Source organism: Hippocampus guttulatus, chromosome 12 (assembly GCF_054856545.1).
Source record: "Hippocampus guttulatus isolate MCC_2025c chromosome 12, RoL_Hgut_1.0, whole genome shotgun sequence".
NCBI lineage: Eukaryota > Metazoa > Chordata > Actinopteri > Syngnathiformes > Syngnathidae > Hippocampus > Hippocampus guttulatus.
In genome coordinates this window covers 21,290,412-21,312,710 of record NC_141272.1, presented here as the reverse complement: position 1 = coordinate 21,312,710, position 22,299 = coordinate 21,290,412, and the positions used below count along the sequence as shown (strand labels likewise).

Sequence of the window (22,299 nt, the reverse complement as noted above, 5' to 3'; positions counted from 1 at the left end):
ATATTTTAGGAGAGTTTGAGTGTAAAGGGATGAAGATGAGGACCGCATTATGGTCAGTTAAAGGTGTTGTAATGATATTAACCAAAACTGGATTGATGTTAAGATTTTGAGATATGAGCCAGAAGTCGATACGTGACCGCCTGGTGGCATCTCTATTACTCCAGGTGAACTCTTTTTTGTTTGGATTATTGGTCCTCCATATATCAATCAAATTAAATGTCTGCATAAATACCTTCAGGGTCTTATTTAGAGAAGATTGATTACGAGGAGGCTGAAGGTCCATGTAATGGTGCTATATCGTATTAAAGTCACCGCCTATAACTAGACCGGAATTTTGGAATTTAGCAAGTGAATGTTGAATATATTTTTCTAACTCTTCAAAAAGGTTATTATTTTCATAATTAGAGTTGTACCCATATATGTCAACCATTATTATATTGACGTTTCCCGTGTTGATTACTTGTAAAAGGAAATGACCTGCTTTATCGCATACAGAATGTAAAATACTCCCAGAAAACTGGTGTTTCAGCGTAGCGACCCCTGCTGAATGTTCAGGTCCATGTGCCAACCATAAATCGTTACCCCATTGAGCTTTCCATAACCGCAAATCGTTAGTGATCGAGTGGGATTCCTGAAGAAAACAAAAATCATTTCTGTGCTCCTTAGCAAACAAAAAAAAAAGCTTTATGCTTCACAATGTTTCTTAACCCCCTGGCATTGAAAGTAATGATAGATAAAGACGTATTAATAACGACAAACACACACTTAGAAATATACCTGGGTGACTTGTGTGAAACACGAACCCTACTGTTTGGGGCTGTACCGTTTGAACATCTATTTTAAACAAATTAGTGGAACACAACATTAAGAGGGAACAAAAGGTATACCTTTTCTGTCAGTGGTTTCGTTAACAGTCGTTCAATTCGGATTAAGACATTGTAACTGCAATAAACCAAACTAGCAGTACTGTGTTGGGCATCAAAAGTACCGGTTAGCACTAACTAAGGTTACTAACTATAAACAGGTTGATAACATAACAGGTCTGGACCTTGCTGTGATTGTGGTGGCCATAGTTAAAGGAATGTCTTTTTTAAATTTAATTAAAGTAATATTTAACTCAATTCCTCAGTGGAGTACATAAGAAGTACTCAGGTGAACCTGGAGAAGGATTTTGTTTCCTTAAATGTTAGGATGTATAAATTACCAGTGTCAGTTGCCCATCAGCCGAGGTTGGAGAGGAGGTATTAAGCCATAGGAAGCAGTTCGGTCCCGTTGGCAAAGACTCGATCACCGGTGTAGTACGCCGTTTTTTCCTTCCTCGCGCGCCTTCGCCACCAGCGGCCAGAGTAGCTTTCTTCTCTCCCTTGTAGATGGTGACAAATCCTCAGCGAAGTGCATGTTGTTGCTTTGAAGAAAACTGGATTTTTTTTGCAGCCTTCCAGACAGCGTCTCGGAAGAGTCGCGATGTGAATTGGAGAATGATCCGTCGAGACTTGGATGCATCATTTTTCAGCTGTCCCAGTCAATGTACAGTGTCACTGGCGTGAAGAAATTTGTCTTTTCTCTCTCCGGGCAGGACCGCTTGGCAGATCGAGATTACCTCCACACGGACATTTTGGTTTTTCTTTTCAGCTACACCATAGAGTCGTAGATTCCAGCGTCGTGAGTAGATTTCAAGTTCAGTGAGCCGCCCATCCATCATGCTCACTTTCTTTTCCGGAAGTCCAACGCGGTCGTCGACTTGTTTTAGATTTGCTTTTACATCTCGTAATTCGGGGAAGGCAATCTTCAATGTTTTCGTGAGGTTTTCTATTTTCGTTGTTATGTCCTTTGTCATTTTACTGACATTTGTCTCCATCGTATCAAATCGGGTATTAATCAGCGTTGATATTTGTTGCAACATGGTCGCCATCCACGAGCACGTTGTCAGGTGCGGACTTCAGCTCTATTTTGTCAATGCTGCTGAAAATGTTGCTAGCTTAGCACGTGTCGAGGCAACGTTTAAGAAAGAGAACTCGAACTGCGCTAAGTTACAGTGAGTGCAGCAAAGTCAAGAGGAAAAAACTTTAAATGTCCTCACATGAAAGAACAGAAGCGTTATCTGTGTTCCACTAACTTTATGTCAAGTCAGTAGTGATGGGTCCAGCGACACTGATACGTTGACGCATGTGCCGGGCTCACAGAGCAAACCACGTGTCGGTGCATGTGCTGCTTCATTACGTCACGTGATTGACACGTGAACTGCACCGGCGCAGTTTAGACTGCATCGGCTGTGTCGACACAGCCCAGGCTGCTTGGCACAGTCCAGGCTGCGCCACTTAGTCCAGGGGGCGTCGACTCAGTGCAGGGGGCGTTGACACAGCAAAAGCCCGCACAGTGTATCTCAGGAAGTGCGTCTGACGACACGATGCCGACTGCCGAAACAAGCCAGACCTCACCCTCGCTCGAATAAAAATATATGTTTGGGCAATACGGAAAACACACTGATTATCAGAAAAAATGTGTCCGTCTGACTTCGAGCGTCATGTCGGCTGTCATATAATAGGCTATTATTATATGAGAAGTGCTTTATGAACGTTTGTACTGTACGTCATACTCCAGTTGATTGAGAGGTCCCGCCTATAAGGGGGAGTTCCAGAAAGTGACTGCGAGTGAGCACACCGCATGTTTGATGACTCTGCCACGTTGTTATTAAAGGTCACATAAAACGTAAACCTTGTCTGCTGACCACCATTACATCGGCTAGGCTAGCTTAGCTGTTGTCGTAGTTCAAAGCTTAATATGTGGCGTGGCGTGGGTTGGGTCGGCGCCGCGAGTACGTGCTCGCGCTCACAGCAGAGAGCAGCAGACTATCGACTGCTGAGACGCGCTTCACTCGAATGACGTTGCTACAGTACGTGCATATTATGGAGCAGCTTCCGGACAAATACAAATTGTCCGCCGTGTAGAGCCATTTTGATCTCCTTTTGGAGAATAAGGTATTTATTAAAATCTCCTTGTCTCACCAAGTGCCTCTCGGATTTTTGACATGTTTTATTCCATTGTGTGTGTGTGTTCTCCACAACAAGGGAAATAGCATGCATTAAACGCAACAGACTGAAATTTAAAACACTGCAGCATCTTATTTTTCTAAATCAAAATTTGTGAAGACAAAGCCCACAAGCATCCTCATTCACATGATTTTCACATTATTGAAACACATTGAATGATACAATATGAATGCATGGATGTGAATGATATTGTCAAGGGTCAATGTCATCTTTATTGTCAAATATGCTTTATGTATGACATGCAGCATAGATGAAATTTCTTCCTCTCAATCCTCAGTGCATATATGCATGCAAACATGCTGTGCATTAAACACACACAGTTAAGAAAGGATAGCAGCTACACTGTATAAAAAAGACATGTAATCTGAACAGTATAGACAATATAAACAATATAAACAGCATAAACAACAACATAAACAATGGCGCTTGTGGCTATTGTGGGTAGAGTGAGGTAGTGCATTGTATACACTTCATCATCAAATCAGTCTGTTCAGTCTGTCAAGTGGGTTGGCTGCAGGGATTTTGAAGGTCCAGCAGGTGGCAGTGGTCAGCGACACAGTGTCAGCACAGTATCGACACAGTGTGTCATTGTGTCGACACGCCTCATGAGGCCTCATGGACCCATCACTACAAGTCAGGTAAGCAGCTCCCAAAAGCACAACCGCTCACGTTGCCATCTTGGCTCCTTTTTTTCCTCTTGGTGACGATCTATCGCTCTACTTCCTGCTACCGCGTACGCGTGTTACGCTTTAATGACGTCACGTGTGAACTACGCTGTTTGCAATGAATCAATAAAGTTACATTGCATAAAGAAAATATTCTTAACTATGCATAGAAATATGAACGTTACTTTAGTGTAACTTAAATACAACATTCAAATTTAGATTAACTGTTAGTTGGGGACAGAACACAATTTAAAAACTACATCACAATTAGTTAATGTGCTGCCACTTCCTGATGTTTTATGTTGAACACAAATAATTGTTACTGCATTCATGTGCATATATAATTCATTTTCAAAGTAAAAATTAGTATTAAGTAAAATCTCAAGTACCGTATTTTCACGACCATTCGACGCACCGTATGGTTGGGCGCAGTCTCATTAATGGGTGCTATTTCTGTATTTTACACATAGACAAAACGCACTGTATTATTGGGCGCAATTTTAAAGTGGTAAAACATACGCAAGCTTAAACATACGGCATGCATGCGCGCACGCTAAAAACACGTTAGCTTGAAGCATACAGTAGCATGCCAAGACATACAGATACAAGCTAAAAACACGTTTTTAAAAAGGCAACGGAAAACTGAGTTCCGTTGTATTTTATTTAGCCATCGTACAATGTACTCACGTTTTTCGATCAATCATCACCCAGAAATCCATCAAAGTCCTCATCCTCTGTATCAGAATTGAACAATTGTGCAAGTACCGGTAATCCATCAAAAACGCCGTGTTCCCTCTCGTTGTCAGTCACTCTCATTGCCATGTGGCTCCACAGAAATGATGCCGGCTTTGCCAAAAGCTCGAACAACAGTGCAAGCAGACACGTTCATCCAAGCAGCCACAATCCATTCGCAAATTGTGGCGTAACTCGCCCGGCGCTGCCTCTCACTCTTTGTAAAGTTGTGTTTGCCATCGATCATTCATTGTTCCCATGCCGTTCGCAACTTTACTTTGAACGCCCGGTTGATGCCGATGTCCAGCGGTTGGAGTTCTTTAGTCAAGCCTCCGGGAATAACGGCAAGCTCAGAGTTCATTTGCTTGACTTGGTTTTTCACCGCTGCTGTGAGATGGGCACGCATGCCAAAAGCATAACCGATGGCTTGAAGTTTGAACTGAGCTTCGTAGGCGTGTCTCTTTGTAGAATTTATTTTCGGGGGTTCTTAGAAACCAAAACCGAAGTTGTTTTGCAACAATGCACATAGCCACACTCTATACAGGTGTTGGTACCTGCTTGTAGCGTGCCTTTAGCGTCCACTTACACGCCCACCCTTCACTCATTGGCGGACTGCTTCCCCGCATGCCTGTCACTCACGTCTGCCTTTTCGCTCTCTTTCTCTCCATATATGTATATATACACGCCCACCCTTCACTGATTGGCCGACTTCTTTGCCGCATGCCTGTCCACAGTCACTTCCGCCTTTTCTCTATATAAACAGCGTGTCGGCTGTCAGTCAGGTTTTGGAACTCAGCGCATAGACAAGACGCTTCGCATCATAAGGCGTCCTGTCCATTTTGGAGAAAATTTTAGACTTTTAATGGCGCCTTATAGTCGTGAAAATACGGTATTTATTCTCGCATTTTATCTTTGCAGTTTGACATTGCAGTAATTTCTATTATGACTGAAGATCGAATGGGCTAATATATCACTTCCTACGGTGATCGGGTTGCTGTCCTTGCCTTTTGTCAACAAAAACTGTTCAGTCGTGATCATTCAATACATCCATCCATTTTCTGACTCGCTTATCGTCACAAGGGTCACAGGGTGTGCTGAAGCCTATCCCAGCTGTCTTCGGGCTGTTGGCGGGGGTACACCCTTGCCAGCCAATCGCAGGGCACACATAGACAATTAACCATCCTGAGCTCATACTCACACCGAGGGACAATTTTAGAGTGTTCCATTAACCTGCCATGCATGTTTTTGCAATGTGGAAGGAAACCAGAGAAAACCCACGCCAGCACGGGGAGAACATGCAAACTTCACACAGGAAGGCGGCAGCCGGAATCAAACTTGGCACCTCTGCATTGTGAGGCTGACGTACAAACCAGTTGACCACCGGGCCGCCCGAATATAATACAATACATCTTTATTTACATAGCGCTTTCACAACAACTGCGCTGTAACAAAGCGCTTTACAGAACAGTTAACATAAAATAATAAAATATGGTAATTATAACAAATCACATGACATACGACATGGACAGTGATGCAATCATAAACATATTCCAGCATATGGCTTGTTGTTTGTAGCAGTTATAGATGAAAGAGGAGAGAAGCAAAGAGTCCTTTCACCAGTGGATCAGAGACATCATGCTCAAATTGTGCATGCTAAATTTAAAAGTAAACGAGAAGCTTTAGTGTTCATTGGCAAAAAAAAAAAAGAGATAGATTCACTTCTCCTGTCCCATTTAGATCCGCTTCAATTCCGAGTGCTGAATCTCAGTTTCAAATATGCATCTCTGCTGCGCACCGACACTCCTCTCTCGTCATCCTCAGCTCCAGCTGCCATCCATCCATCCAGCACCAACACAGAGTGTACAACAGTGCAGACATCTCCATTGAACAAAATGGTGCTGTGAAAAATGCAGCCAATGATGGAGGTGGGGAGGGAGAGGTTGTTGTGGACACAGCGTTGTCTGGTCTATGTCTGCAAAAGGTGTTAACATTATTTTCCGTTGCTAAGGCAGTTCAAGTCAAGGTCATACCCTAAGGTTCAAGTGGAGGTCACATTTTAAGGTCCAGAGCAAGGTCACGCTATAGTCAAAGTCTATTTGTCCGCAATGAGTAGTTTAAGCTTCCGGGGTGAGAGGACGTTGGCGTGTATGTCGCCGCTTCTCACTCCAAACTCCAAACTCAAAGCTCATATATTCCTTCTGATTTTTCTTTTGCCTTCCGTTTTGGACTGTGGGCACTGTGATTGATGTGACGAATCATCGCTTCACCCGACCAATCAAACCCCAATCGTAACTTAGTCCACGGGCTAACGCGGGTAGCTTAAACTTACCAGCCGTCACCGCGCCGGCCTTTCTCCCTCATCATGGGGCGCCAAAACTTCGCCGCCTTTGGATTATTCCTGATACTCCTGATGTTCTGCCATCATCCAGTGACAGGGCTGCTCCACTATTCTGTCGCGGATCTTCTCCATCATCGGAGCTGCACCATCATCCTGACATCGCTCGCCTGCCTCGATGTCGCGATATTCACCGCGGGTCGCGTAGACATGTCGAGTATAAAAACCCTGGCTCAATCAACTCGACCTGGTCCACTTCTCGACGTCCTCCCAGAAACTGCGGCCGCAAAACCAACTATCATGCATTAGCCCGCCTGGCTAGGTCGGCTAACAGCACTGCCGCCGTCAAACATGACACCTCCGCCGTCAACTTTGGATTGCTGAACATCCGCTCACTCACGAACAAGGGACACCTCATCCAAGACGTCCTCGCCGAACGCAAACTTGACTTCCTCGATTTACCGGAAACCTAGCAACAGACAAACGACTTCGCTGCTCTGAATGACTCCACTCCTCCCGGCTTTGTTTACATCTGCCGTCCCCGTGGCAACGGCCGTGGAGGAGGCCTCGCGGAAATCCACCGCGAGAAGTGGAAAGTTTTGCCTGTCTCCGTCCCTGCATCAAGCTCTTTTGAATGCCTGGTGTTTAAACTCCCTGGACCCTTGCCAACCATCATTGCCACAGTTTATCGCCCCCCGAAGCCACATAGTGATTTTATCAATGAATTTTCCAGCTTAATCACACACTTATCCACTCTCTCGCCAAATTTAATTTTGCTGGGAGATTTCAATATTCACATGGTCAACCCCGACCTGCCACTCACCAGAGACTGCACATCCTGCCTGGAGAGCCTCGCGATACACTGTCTTATTGACTTCCCCACCCACAGCAAAGGCCACACATTGGACTTGGTTTGCTGCTCTGGCCTCTCCCCCTCCAAGCCCACTGCTGATGTTTTTCCTGAAACCGATCATTTCCTCCTCACTTTTAACACCGTACTCCATCTCTCTAACAATCAAAACCTCCCGCCTTATTTATTTTCGTTATTACCAAAAATATCAACATTGACACCTTCTGCTCCATTATCGACCGCTCCCCGCCCCCAGACGCCCTTTCAAACACGGATGACCTCACCGCTCACTACAATTCCTGCCTCACAAATATTCTAAATTCTCTTGCCCCCCTGAAAAAACATGGCTCTGACCCCAACAACTTCGATAACCTCCGCCCCATCTCCAACCTTCCATTTATCTCGAAAATCCTTGAAAAAACTGTTGCTGCTCAACTCCACTCCTACCTGTCCCTCCACTCTCTCTATGAATCCTTTCAGTCTGGTTTACGCCCCCGCCACAGCACAGAGACTGCCCTAATCCGTGTTGTAAATGATCTCCTCATAGCATCTGATTCCGGTTTAGTCTCCATCCTCATCCTCTTAGACTTGAGCGCCGCCTTTGACACAATCTCTCACCCTATCCTCCTCAATAGACTTTCCTCCATTAGTCTCTCCCACACTCCCCTCAGTTGGTTCCACTCCTACCTCACCGGCCGCACTCAGTTTGTCCAGCTCAAATCCTTCACCTCAAAGCTCTCCCCAGTCACCACAGGTGTACCACAGGGATCTGTCCGAGGTCCCTTTCTCTTCATCATCTGCCTCTTGGCCATATCCTCCGCAAATTTAATATCCACTTTCACTGCTTTGCTGATGACACCCAGCTCTACCTCTCCTGCAAACCAAACTCCATACTCCCACCCTCCTCCCTCACCTCTTGCCTCTCCGGACTAAAAACATGGTTCACAACAAACTTTCTTAAATTAAATGCTAATAAAACTGAAATCCTCCTTCTTGGCACCAAATCTACTTTATCTAAAATAAACAGTTTCTCCCTCAACATCGACAGCTCCTTAGTGTCCCCCTCCCCCCAGGTCAAGAGTCTAGGTGTCATCCTGGATAGCATGCTCACCTTCCACTCACATATCAACACCATCGCCCGCACTGCTTATTCCCACCTCCGCAAGATTACCAGACTTCACCCTTCCCTCACCACCACTGCTATTCTTGTCCACAGGTCTTGTCACATCCCGTCTGCAACGCTCTCCTCTTCGGCCTACCTCAAAAGTCCCTCCATAAAATCCAGCTGGTTCAAAACGCCTCTGCTCGCATCATCACAAAAACATCTTCCCAGCAGCACATCACCCCCATTCTCCAACAGCTCCACTGGCTCCCTGTTCAACATCGCATCAATTACAAACTGTTCCTATATTCATATATGGCCATCCACAACCTGGCCCCTCCTTACCTGTCCGACCTTCTCCAGGTGCATATCCTCACTCGCTCCCTCAGATCCTCGTCCTCCCTCCGCCTGTCAGTGCCCAGAGCCCGCCTGAGCACCATGGGAGCCAGAGCCTTCAGTCGCGCTGCTCCAAAGCTTTGGAACACCTTCCTCCGGACCTCCAAAACTGCACACCTCTTTCCACTTTCAAGTCTCCTTTTGCCCACAACACATAGCTCTTCCATTTCCTATGTTTTTATGATTTTATGTCCTGTTTTTATATAATAGCTCGCTTACCAATTTTTATATTGTATTTTCTTATTGTCTGTACAGTGTCCTTGGGTGGCATGAAAGGCGCTTTTAAATAAAATGCATTATTATTATTATTATTATTATTATTAAGCTAAACATGTAAATAGATAAATGATGGCTTCACTCATGCCAGGTGCAAAAACACAAGCGTCACACAATCGTCAAATACACTGATCCTTCGCTATTTCGCGGTTCGTTTATAGCGGCTTCGGTGCATCGCGGATTTTTTCCATTCATAAAATATATATATATATATACACATTTTTTGAAGTCCGCAAAAATCTGTGTCTAAGTGTTGTTTACTATGCGTGCTAGTGTGTGCGCACTCTGCTCAAGCGTGGAAGGTCCACTTGGGGCACATGTGTGTGTGTGGTGCACGCATGGGCGCGCAGGTGAGTGTATGTGTGTTGCTGAGAGACAGAGAGGGTGAGAGAGAGAGAGAGGAGGCTTACAAGAACAAGAGCAGGTCTCTTTCATCCTTAATTGTCTGAATTGACTAATTGTAAACACGTCTGCTGCACAAGCTGGATCGCTGGCCTGTGGGTACGTGTGTGGGGGGGTGGAGAGAGAGAGAGAGAGAGAGACTTCTAAGAACAAAAGCAGGTCTCTCCATCCTTAATTGTCTAAACAACCTTAATTGACTAATCATAAACACTCTACTGCACTGCTGCGGGATCGCTGGCCTGTGTGTGTTTGTGTGTGTGTGTGTGTGTGTGTGTTAGTGCGCTCTGCTCAAGCGCAAAGGCCCACGTGGGCAATTTTTTTTTAATGTATATGTTAATTGGTCGCTACTTAGCGGATTTTCGTTTATCGCGGGTGATTTTGGTCCCCATTAACCGCGATAAACGAGGGATTACTGTAGTGTCGACATTCCTCCCCATCAAAATCAGTGATGGTACATGTGTGCTGCCAAGGAAGGCATAGATTCTTCTTTGACGAATGCTGTGGCCAAAATGTTGAAAACAGTCCACGATGGGTCCACACGAAGGAAAACAACCACGTTATGACAAAACAAAAGACAAAAACAACAACAAAAAAAGCAGAGCTCTTGATGAGCTCTCACAGATGGCGGCTAACGATGGTCTTATGAAACTCCCATCCAAAGAAAACAAGACAAAATAAGATCAAGGTACAGGGTGGAACTCCAGGTGTTCTCCAAAACCATGATGAGGGAATGGCAAGACATAAAGATGTTTCTGCAGAAAAGACTTCCAGGAAAATTGAATTAGGATGGCTCCATTTTATTGCAATAAATACCATCAAGTGAGGACAAGCAATGGTGGAGGAACAAGGCATGCCATCATGGAAAAAACAGCAACTGTTGCCCAGATTTTGGAATTGGGAAAATAACTATTTTTCCCAGGTGGAAGCTCAACCAAAGGCCAGTTGACGACTTTACTTTTGAGGTCTGTGTTTTTAAAAGAAATCACAGAGCCTTAGATGAAACTCTTCGCAGACTCCATGAAAAATACAATTGAAGCTGCTTAGATTTTACATTTGCACAAAAGAAGATCATTCAGCATGTCAACTGGATGAATGCAGTGACACTCCTTTATCTCCTTTATCTGTCACCAACATGATGGGAGAACTTTCGCAGTTGATTGAAGATGGATGAACACTCGTCTGACAGTGACATAGGATCTGCAGCATCTTACACCCTGCAGTTATGTGTTGGATCATCCCAGGTGCCTCTATGCACAACCTACACCTTGGGTCTTGTCTGATGTGGTATATCTGGGCCTCAATGGCTCTGGTGCTCAGGGCCTGCTCCTGAGCAGCCAGGACGAGTGCCTCTGTGCTGTCCTTCAGGCCAGCCCTCTTTAGCCACTGATTGGACTTCTTGAGATCAACCACTTTAGTTGTGGTCCGGTGGTACATCCCGTATGGGGGCTTGCCCTCCCATGATGGTCCCTCTTCCAGCACCTCATCCTCTGTTCCCCATTGTCTGAGACATTCTCTGAGTACGTCATCCGTTGGAGCCTTCTCCTTGATGTGTTCATGGAGATTGGATGTTTCATCCTGGACAGTGGCTCTCACACTCACTAGTCCCCAGCCTTCTTCCTTTCCGCTTGGTTAACTGCAGATAACTGCAGGGTATCTACCCTGCAGGAATAATAAGGTGGCCAAAGGAAGATATTCAGACCACGGACGTTAAGACCCGAAGAACTGAAGATTGCCGTGTACAATGCAGTATGTCTCTCCACTCTGCTCTACGGGGCAGAGTCATGGACCCCATACCAACGGCACATTACTACCCTGGAAGCCTTCCACATCCGCTGCTTGCAAAAGATCCTTGGCCTGTCCTGGGAAGATCGAGTTCCCCATACAGACATCTTTAAAGGCACCAATTCCATCTGCATGGAAGCGGCCGTGGCGAAGAAACATCTTCGGTGGACCGGACACACCATCCGCATGCCCGATAACCGCCTGCCCCGCCAGGTCCTCTATGGCCAACTGAGAGATGCAAAGCGTTCTGCTGGGGGGCAAAAGCGGCGCCTCAAGGACTACAGCAGGGACCTCCTAAAGCGAGCCAACATCAACCCCACGCAGCTTGAAACTCTCACACTCAACAGACCAACCTGGCAGATCACTTGTGCCACTGTAGTCTCTCAAATACACCAAACTAACCAAGTCAGATGAACCGAGAGATGCATTCAACGACACCAGCGGGCAGCTGGTACCCCCCTGGTATCCGGTTTCCCTTGCTCCATCTGTGGTCGAGTCTGGGCTCAAGGATCGGTCTCTATGCCCACGAGAAGTGGCACCAGCGACAGTCGCTGATCCCCTGCCCCCCACCCTACCCATCCTCCCCTCCCTTGGAGTAAGCATCATCATCAAACATGATGGACAACCCCTGCACACACACACACACACACACACATAAAAAAAATTAACAGGGGCACTTTATGCAACAGTCCCAAAAGAGCCTGTGCCAGGGCACCAAAAGAGCACCCCCACTGCCCCCCCCCCACACACACACTACACCCCCCATTGCACAAGCCTGCTGCTACAGTAAGGTGAATTCTGAGGTTTTAGTGCTCCCTAATGTTGCCAATGGTGTCCCAAAAAGGGACACCATTGGCAAGGCTATTAGCCCTGACACTCTGTCCCACAGATGACAGTTGGGGGTGATCCCAGGATGCAGTGGCGGACCCTCAGGGCCAGCAAGGCCTTCTCTGCTGGCCTAAACATTCATACAATAACATAAATTTAATTCATGTTATTTTATTTTCATAAATATGTAAACAAAATTATTCTCTGTATTCGTTACGTCATATTATTTCCACTTAGTCGAGTGGCTTTCAATGTTATTTTAAATAACATTGATGAAAGCCACTCGATAAAGATAAGATAAGATATCCTTTATTTGTCCCACACTGGGGAAATTTACAGCCTCCAGCAGCAAGAATGTAGGCAGAAAGAAGAAAGAAGAAAAAAACAAACAAACACCGTTCAATTAAGTGCAATATAAATACAAAATGGATAAATCGCAGTGCTGTTTACAGTTGTTTTCCACATCATTTATCCATCCATCCATCCATCCATTTTCCGAACCGCTTGATCCTCACTAGGGTCGCGGGGGGTGCTGGAGCCTATCCCAGCCATCTCCGGGCAGTAGGCGGGGGACACCCTGAATCAGTTGCCAGCCAATCGCAGGGCACACAGAGACGAACAACCATCCACGCCCACACTCACACCTAGGGACAATTTAGAGCATCCAATCAGCCTGACATGCATGTTTTTGGAATGTGGGAGGAAACCTGGAGCACCCGGAGAAAACCCACGCAGGCCCGGGGAGAACATGCAAACTCCACACAGGGAGGCCGGAGCTGGAATCGAACCCGGTACCTCTGCACTGTGAAGCCGACGTGCTAACCACTGGACTACCGGGCCGCCCCCACATCATTTAATTATTATTAATATATCGTTGCTATTTTTTATTCAGCAGCCTGACAGCAGTTGGTAGGAACGAGCGTCGGTATCTCTCCTTCTTGCAGCGCGGGTGTAGCAGTCTCTGGCTGAAGGAGCTACCTAGTGCTGTCAGGGCGGGCTGGAGAGGGTGGGAGGGACTGTCCATCATAGCTTTTAGCTTAGTTAGCATCCTTCTGTTGCCCACCTCCTCCAGAGTGTCAAGGGAGCAGCCCAGGACAGAACTGGCTTTCCTGACCAGTCGCTCCAGTCTCTTTATGTCCCGGGCTGAGATGCTGCCTGACCAGCAGACAATGCCATAATGGATGGCCGAGGCCACCACCGAGTTATAGAAAGTCTTAAAGAGCGACCCCTGAACCCCAAAATACCTCAGTTTCCTGAGTAGGAAGAGTCGGCTCTGTCCTTTCCTAATCAGGGTGTCCGTGTTTGTAGACCAGTCCAGTTTGTTGTTCAGAAGAACACCTAGGTACTTGTAGGAGGTCACCCTCTCTCTGTACATACCCTGGATGTTCATCGGTGCTGGTGAGGACTGTTTCCTGCAGAAATCCACAACCAACTCCTTAGTTTTCTTAGGGTTGATCTGGAGGACATTCTGCTGGCACCAGTCCACAAAGTCCTTCGTCATTCCCCTGTACTCCCGATCGTCTCCCTCTGTAATGAGGCCAACAATCGCAGAGTCATCGGAGAACTTCTGAAGGTGGCAGTTTGGAGTGGCGTGTCTGAAGTCCGAGGTGTAGAGGATGAACAGGAATGGAGCCAGAACAGTCCCCTGCGGCGCTCCAGTGCTGCAGAGAAGCCTGTCCGACTCACAGCTCTGCAACCTCACGTACTGCAGCCGATTTGTGAGGTAGTCTATGATCCATGCTGTGAGATGGTGGTCCACTCTGGCGTTCTGCAGTTTGCCACCCAGTAAGTTGGGCTGGATGGTGTTGAAGGCACTGGAGAAATCAAAGAACATGATTCTCACAGTGCTCCCAGCCTTCTCCAAGTGTGACAGCACTGAGTGGAGGAGGTAGATAATGGCGTCTTCCACGCCGATGCCAGGCTGATAGGCAAACTGCAGCGGGTCCAGTGCCGGGCTCACCAGCGGTCGAAGGTGGGCGAGGACGAGTCTCTCCAGCGTCTTCATCAGGTGAGACGTCAGCGCCACCGGTCTGTAGATGTTCAGCTCCTTAGGGTGGGGGGTCTTGGGCACTGGGACCAGGCATGAAGTTTTCCACAGCTGTGGAGCTCTGCCCAGCTTCAGGCTCAGGTTGAACATGTGCTGGACAATGTCACACAGCTGGTCAGAGCAGGTCCTGAGGAGCCGGGAACTGATATTGTCTGGACCTGCTGCCTTCCTCACATTCATCTTCCTCAGTTGGTTCCTCACCTGCTCTATTGTGACGGACAGGCAGGAACCAGGTGACAGACTGGGTTGATGAGGGCTGGTCTTTCGACCAGGAGGGGGGAGGAGAAGAAGTCCTCAGTGAGAGTGGTTGCAGTTGGTGGTTGGGGGAAGGGACAGACGACTGGTCGATACGGTTGAAAAAACGGTTCAGTCCATCTGCCCAGTCCTTGTCCTTCTCAGTCAATGTCTTTGGGCTGTCATGGCCTGACATGGTTTTCAGGCCCCTCCAGACACCAGTGACATTGCTGGCCTGTAACTGGTCCTCCAATTTCAACCTGTATATCTTCTTCCCCTCCCTGATCTTTCTTCTCAGCCGAATCTGCACGGCCTTCAGCTCCTCTCTGTTTCTCGACATAAAAGCTCTCTTTTTCTCCTTCAGGAGGGCCTTTATGTCGGGATTAATCAATGGTTTGTTGTTGGAAAAACACCGCACAGTTCTGGTGGGTACGGTGTTCTCCTCACAGAAGTTTATGTAGTCCGTGATGGTGTCAGTGAGTGCATTAATGTCCTCCCCATGAACCTCGCTGAAGAGCTCCCACCTGGTTGTGTCAAAGCAGTCCCACAGAGCATCTTCAGCATCCGTGGACCATTTCCTGACCATTCTGGTCATAGTTCGCTGCCTGTGCACCAGGGGTTTGTACACAGGCTCGAGAAATACCAAGTTGTGGTCTGCTCTTCCAAAAGGAGGGGGGGGGGGGGTATATATGCCTCCTTGGTATTAGCATAAAACGAGTCCAAAATTTTACTGTCTCTAGTGGCACAGGTTACATATTGCGTGAAGGTTGAAAGGGAGGACGACAGGCAGACATGGTTGAAGTCCCCAGAGATGATCAGCAGGGTGTTGGGGGACTGTGTTTGCAGCCTGCTCACGACAGTCATCATGACATCACGCGCTGCATTACCATTAGCCGACGGGGGGACGTACACTGTCACAGCTATGACGTGTGAGAATTCCCTCGGGAGATAATGGGGCCTGAGGCTAATGGCTAGCAGCTCAATGTCCCGGCTGCAGAGTTTGTCTTTGATCGTGATATGCCCCGGATTGCACCATTTGTCGTTCACAAAAACAGCCAGTCCCCCACCTTTTCTCTTTCCACTCCCTTCATTCCTGTCCGCACGTATGAGTTGGAAGCCGTCCAACTCGGCATGTGTGTCCGGAGTGATCGCTGTTAGCCACGACTCCGTGAGTAGCATTAGGCTAGCCTCGCGGTACTGCCTTTGATGTCGCGTTAGCGCCGCCAGCTCATCCATCTTGTTAGGGAGCGATCTTACATTCCCCATGATGACGGACGGAAGGACATGTCTGTACTTTCTCCTCCTTGTGCGGCGGTCCTTCCCAGCTCGACACCGTCGTCTCCTCCTCTTCAACTCGCGTGGGATATCCGGTCTGTCACAGGCCAGTAGCCCGCTGTTAGCCCACAGTAAACAGGTAAACAGTTACCGTGTGCCATCGGGATCTCCGTTCACAGGATACGTAAAAAGATTAAAGCAAATAAAGGAGATGAGCAGAAATGAAGCTGCCCCCCCCCCCCCCCCCCCCGTAGGTTTGGGGTACAAAACCACGCAAAACATGGGAAACATGGGAAGAAGAAATAAATAAAGTAAAAGGACGAAAAGAAACTCAAACAGGGATATGCGCTGCTGGAGAGGCAGCCACTCAGGGAGCGCCATCATTACGGCTAATAAATAACTTATTTATTATGGTAGAGATTTTAACCAATCATATTTTAGCTAGCTTGTGTTGCCAGGTAAATTAAATTTGCTCGGGGCCTTCAGATTAAACAGAGCAGGCCCCCGTGCGCTGTAAATGAACGGGCACAGTCAGGTTGCAATAGCCAATCAGATCACGAGTCTGCGCACCGGGGCCAGCTCGAATGCCTTACGTCGAGACTGGACGTGCGCGTTCGGTGATTGGATTAGCGCCTGTAGAGGGAGCTATCACTGCATTTTAACCCAAAATCGCCGAAGAAGAAGACATTGATCTGGTTGCGGAACTACTTTCCACACAATTTTCAAGACGGACCTTCCACGAAAAGCTGGATATTGTGCAAAGAGGTCACCCAACTCCTGCGCTAGCTAGCCTGTCCCAGCAAGGAAAAGGGTTTGTCCGTCATTTTCAGATGAGCAATTATGAACGCTACCCATGGCTCACAGCCTCTGAGAAATGCTGCAAATTGTATTGCTGGGAATGCCGATTGCTTGCAACTGACCGATTTGGTATTTGGAGCCACACTGGATTTACCCATTTAAGTTGTTTTACCAAGGCAACAAGGAAACATCAGAGCACAGCTGGGCACTTAACTACGGTGCGTTTAAAAACATTTGGGGACACTCGCGTAGATGTTCAGCTCAGTGAACAGGAACTACATTGGTGAGGAAATGAATTTTATTTTACATTTCTTCTTGTCATTTTATTTCGTTCGTATTAAATTAATGGTAACGAAATAAAATGACAAAGATACAAAAATGTATCAAATAAATCTGCTCACCTGCAATTTATAATGGCGCATTGTAGTCACCTTTATGCACGAAAGTTCGTTCAATCTCAGCTGCTCAACATCGTCAGTTATTTGCTGTTGTATAGCCGATTCTCAAAATGCAAATGATCTGTTTACTTTATTTTCAAAGAATAGTTTGTTTTGTTATTGTTTGGTTGGTGTCTTATATGAAACTGCGACACTGCGCAATTATTGGACAGACTTGTTTAAGATCACACAGCGTAATTTGGCTGGCATTTTATTTAGTATTTTTAAATTATCTTTTTATTTTTGACAATATCTATAGATTTAGTTTCCTGCTCTTAATTGTGAATGCATACTTGATGGTTTTAAATGCTCCTGAAATTAAGTACTGCTTGACGATCCTATACTGTATTGTGTTAATGTATGTGACGTCACTGAAGGCCTAAGGTTGAAATGCACGGCCCGCCACTGCCAGGATGTGATCCCAGGATGTCCCAAAAAGGGACACCCATGGCTCTGCCAGTTAATTAAACATGTGTGACAAAAGAACTTCATGAATGGTGTACCCAAACTCTGAACATTTTGTCATTTTTGGTTCTTTTGTGTCCTCAAAGATGACAAACACATAACATGTGCAATACTTAGACTTATATACTGACTCCACTAGCAAACTAGTAAAGGACTTCTGAAGACGTATCGACTCTTTTAATTTCGTGCAATATGTGACCAGCCCGACACATGAACAAGGACATTTTAGACCTTGTCCTTGCTTATGGTCTACCGGTGTCAAATCTGGAAGTCCTTTAAAATGGGATTTCTGATCACATGGCAGTTTTATTTGACGTAGTCTTATCGCATGCTGCTGTGAAATCTGCCGCTCCTAGTTGCAAACGCCAAATTTTTAACCCTCACACTGCTAGTCGTTTCTCTGATGCCTTTAATAACCTTTACGTACCCTGGTCTAACACAGAGGAACTCACCTCTTGGTTCAACTCATCATGCTGTGCCATCCTGGATTTGGTGGCTCCTTCAAAAACTGTGCTCCCAAAACCTAAACCCGAGCCTTGGTTTAACGACAAAACTCACGCAGCTAGGCAGGGGTGTCGCAAAGCCGAACGCAAGACAAATTGTATGTCTCTTATCAAATTTGGAAAGACTGCTGGCGTAACTACCAGCTCACAGTAAAAAAGGCCAAAAAGGAATATCTGTCGGACCTTATTCAAGCTAACCGTCACAACCCACGCGCACTATTTAAAACGATATATTCTGTACTCAAACCCCCTCTGCCTACTTGCTCTGATTCTTCACTCGAGATGTGCAACAGATTCCTTCAGTTTTTCATTGATAAGGTCTCTACAGCTAGGACTCCGGTCTCAAATACCGCATCTGACCCCTCTGTCCATGTTCGATGTTCAGCTGCGCTAAATCCTTTTGAAACTGTGTCTTTGACGCTTTTGGAGGATGTAGTTTGCCAGACGAAGCCATCTGGCTCCCCCTGCAACTCTCTTCCCCCACATTTATTTCTGGAGGTTCTCCCGAGTGTTGGTGCATCGGTCTTGGATATCATTACAGCAGCCTCTCTTCTGGTATAGTTCCCCAACAGTTTAAACATGCTGTGGTCCAACCCTTGATCAAGAAACCTGGTCTTGATCCAGATGTGCTGTCAAGTTTCAGGCCCATTTCCAAACTGCCTTTCATTTCAAAAATTCTGGAAAAAGTGTTGCACATGCAGTTGAAATGTTTCTTGGATGAACATAACATCTTGGAGGTCTTCCAGTCAGGTTTCAAGACGATGCATAGCACGGAGTCTGCCCTGTTACGTGTTTCTAATAACATCCTCCTGGCAAATGACACTGGAGACCACGTGTGTCTCGTTTTATTGGACTTAACTGCAGCATTTGATACAGTGGATCACAGTATTCTGCTGACTCGTTTGCAGCACTTGGTGGGCATTGGCGGTAGTGCTCTTGAGTGGTTTAGGTCCTATTTAGCTGACAGAACCTTTTGTGTCAGCCTTGGGTGCTCTGAGTCACGCACTGCTCCCCTGTCATGTGATGTTCCACAGGGCTCAATTCTGGGGCCTCTGCTGTTCTCGCTGCATCTGCTCCCATTTGGTTCCATCTTAAGGAAACATGGTATTCCCTACCACTGCTAGGCAGATGACTGCCAGATCTATGTCCCACTGAGCAAAAAAGACACCTTCTCATTAAGGCCACTTCTATCCTGCCTGGAAGAAATCAAAACCTGGATGGCACAAAATTTCTTGAAATTCAATGAAAAGAAGACAGAGGTGATACTGTTTGGTCCCAGTGGCCCTTGTACATCCCATCCTGTAGACTTGGGCCCCCTGTCTCCTTATCTTCAGTCTACAGTCTCAAACTTGGGCCTTAAACTGGACAGTGATTTCAAACTCGATCGGCAAAACCCTCCTCAAAACTCACTTTTATTCTTTGGCATTCGACTCAGCATGACTTAGATTTGTTTTTGGTTTTCCTGTTTGGTGCTTTCTACAGTCTTTATTACCGATTTGTTTTACTGTTTATTGTATGTGTTAAATTGCTCCATGTACAGCACTTTGTATGCAGCGATGGTTGTTTGAAAGCGCTCTATAAATACAGTTGAGTTGAGTTGAGACTCTAATTTTTGCTGTGGACACTCCAACTCACTCCTAATGCAACAGTCACCTAATCTTGAGCAATCATCAGCAGTCTGATTCCACTGTGGCAGAGATGGGTGGAGTAAGAGAAGGAGCCATGCGGGGAGGAGGGGCGTGTAATGGATACTCTGGCCAGTAATTAGCTGCCAGGTTCCATGTTAAAGTGTCCTGACTTCAGGAGAGCCATTTAGGCCACTAATGAGTCTCTAACAGTTTATTGATGCCCCTCACTACCCACGCCCCCTTCACTTCTCTGATGGTTGCTTCCCTTTGCCCTGTGGGACTCCCAAAGCAACCATTGTTGCTAATTAATTGAAATTACAACAGATCAAATTCATTGCAATCTTTGTCATATCAACAAAACTACCTGGGGGAATAAAATTCCAATTTAGAAGACTTGTGTATTTCTTGGCCGTCCCTTGAAAATTATCAAACAGATCCTCATACGGGCAAAAGACACAAATTCATTTGAGTGTTAGACACGAATGAGAGCAGTTATGCACTTTTGCCTCATGGATGAACGAAAAGATGGATGGAGAAATTAATGTAGTGCTTTATGTATTTATTTGACCATCTACTCGTGTGTGCACTTTTTGCCGGAGCTATCCTAAATTAACAACATTGTAAATGCACGAGTAGGTCGACATTTTTTAACCAAAATATATCATTATCATAAGTTGTATTTAAATAATTATCATAAGTTGTATTTATAGGACACCAGGATCATGCGTCAACACATTCAACAAAAAACTGACAGATATGCTCAGTTATACCAATGATAAGAAAACACGGATAATATGTGGAGATTTTAACATCAACATATTAAACCCTAATGGACATAAAAATACAACAGACTTCATAAATACTATGTATAGCAACAGCCTTTTCCCAGTCCTTCTGAAACCCAGTAGACTAACAACTGATATGGCCACATTGATAGATAATATATTCATGAATAAGATTGACCCTAAAATGGAAAGTGGACTTCTCATCACCGATATAAGTGACCATTTACCTGTCTTTGCAGTCTTTCATAATTATTTTGATAGAAAAACTAAACCAACAGCTCATATCTCAGAAATAAGACTAAGAACCAAACACTCCATTGCAGCCTTCAAGCTAGACCCTAGAAAAACAAAACTGGTATGCGGTCTACTCAAATGAAGACCCAAATACAGTAAATATTCTAGTACCGACTCGTGTTTCCGCTGTCCAATTTGTCCTGATAACAGAAATTCCTCATTTGGGAAATGAGCATGGTACACGTCCTTTATGACCTGCAAGTATGTTGACAAAATGCACGTGTAACAACACAATCAATAAAATACAAAAATATACTGTTCAAAAACTGTTTATATAACAAAAACTGCAATACAGGTGTATCAAAAAGAAAATCACAACAGTAAAATACGTACAGTATTTTAATGTTTATTCTTTTTCTGTCTTGGGCAAAAAATATGTATTTTGGATTGTTTTGTTAGATGCATTCTTTGGTTTATGACAATGTTTGCCTGCGTGTCATACAGTTTTCTTGCTAGTTGCAAGTAACTGTCCCGTTGATCACCGATGTCTGGTAATTCTTGTGCATTCTGAAGGATTTTTGTTGCCATTTGCATTGCTTCCTTGCTGGATGGTGGCTTGTCATCAGGAGTTGAATCGATGCCTTGTTGTTTAAAGTTTCGTAGATTTGCGTCTTTCCGACTCCAAGTGTCTGCTGGATCTTTTTAACTTTGTGTCCAGGCTCGCTCAAACGGATGCATTTCACTCGCTCCGCTCCAGTTGTTACAGTTCTTCTACGTTTCGATGCGATGATCTACACGACGTAAGTGAATAAAGTTAAAATCTTTCGCAATTACAGTAAAACACACGCCAATAAAAAGTCGCTTACATGTCTTCGTTTCGAATCTGATGAATGAAAACGGCGAAGCGAACTCGTTTCTTCGGTCGTGTCGAGTGGGTGCTGCTTTTAAGCTAGTGCCGCGTTCTACAGGACATAAGTGAATAAAGTTAAAATCATTCACAATTACAGTAAAACGCATGGGAATAAAAACTCACTTGCACGTCGTCGTTTAGAATCTGATGATCGAAAAACGCGAAGTGAAAACTTGTTTCAGCGTTGTCTTTTCCGTCGCATCGGGTGGGCTCCCGCGGCATTACACCTCCATCCGGGTTACGGGTAGTGGAATTTCCGCCTACGCAACTTCCGGTAACATGTAATATCGTAGTCAAAATGTCAATGCATAGGTTTTTATTCCGGGTGAAGGATATTCCTTTCCGTAGAATTCCGGGGATGGGAATATTTACTGTACTGCGTTTGATGCATTTCAGACAACCATCCATCCATCCATCCATTTTCCGAACCGCTTGATCCTCACTAGGGTCGCGGGGGGTGCTGGAGCCTATCCCAGCCGTCTCCGGGCAGTAGGCGGGGGACACCCTGAATCAGTTGCCAGCCAATCGCAGGGCACACAGAGACGAACAACCATCCACGCCCACA

The 22,299-nt window shown here is 45.8% G+C and overlaps 1 long non-coding RNA gene across 1 annotated transcript; it reads right to left on the bottom strand.

Moving 5' to 3' along the window:
• Positions 1–21,258: 21,258 nt before the first annotated feature.
• LOC147197797 (uncharacterized) lies at positions 21,259–21,950 on the bottom strand. The gene is made up of 3 exons (XR_015102560.1): positions 21,858–21,950; positions 21,691–21,786; positions 21,259–21,615 (listed from the first exon to the last, which is right to left on the bottom strand). It is a non-coding gene; the product is annotated as an uncharacterized LOC147197797 (long non-coding RNA).
• Between the last annotated feature and the right edge of the window lie 349 nt (positions 21,951–22,299).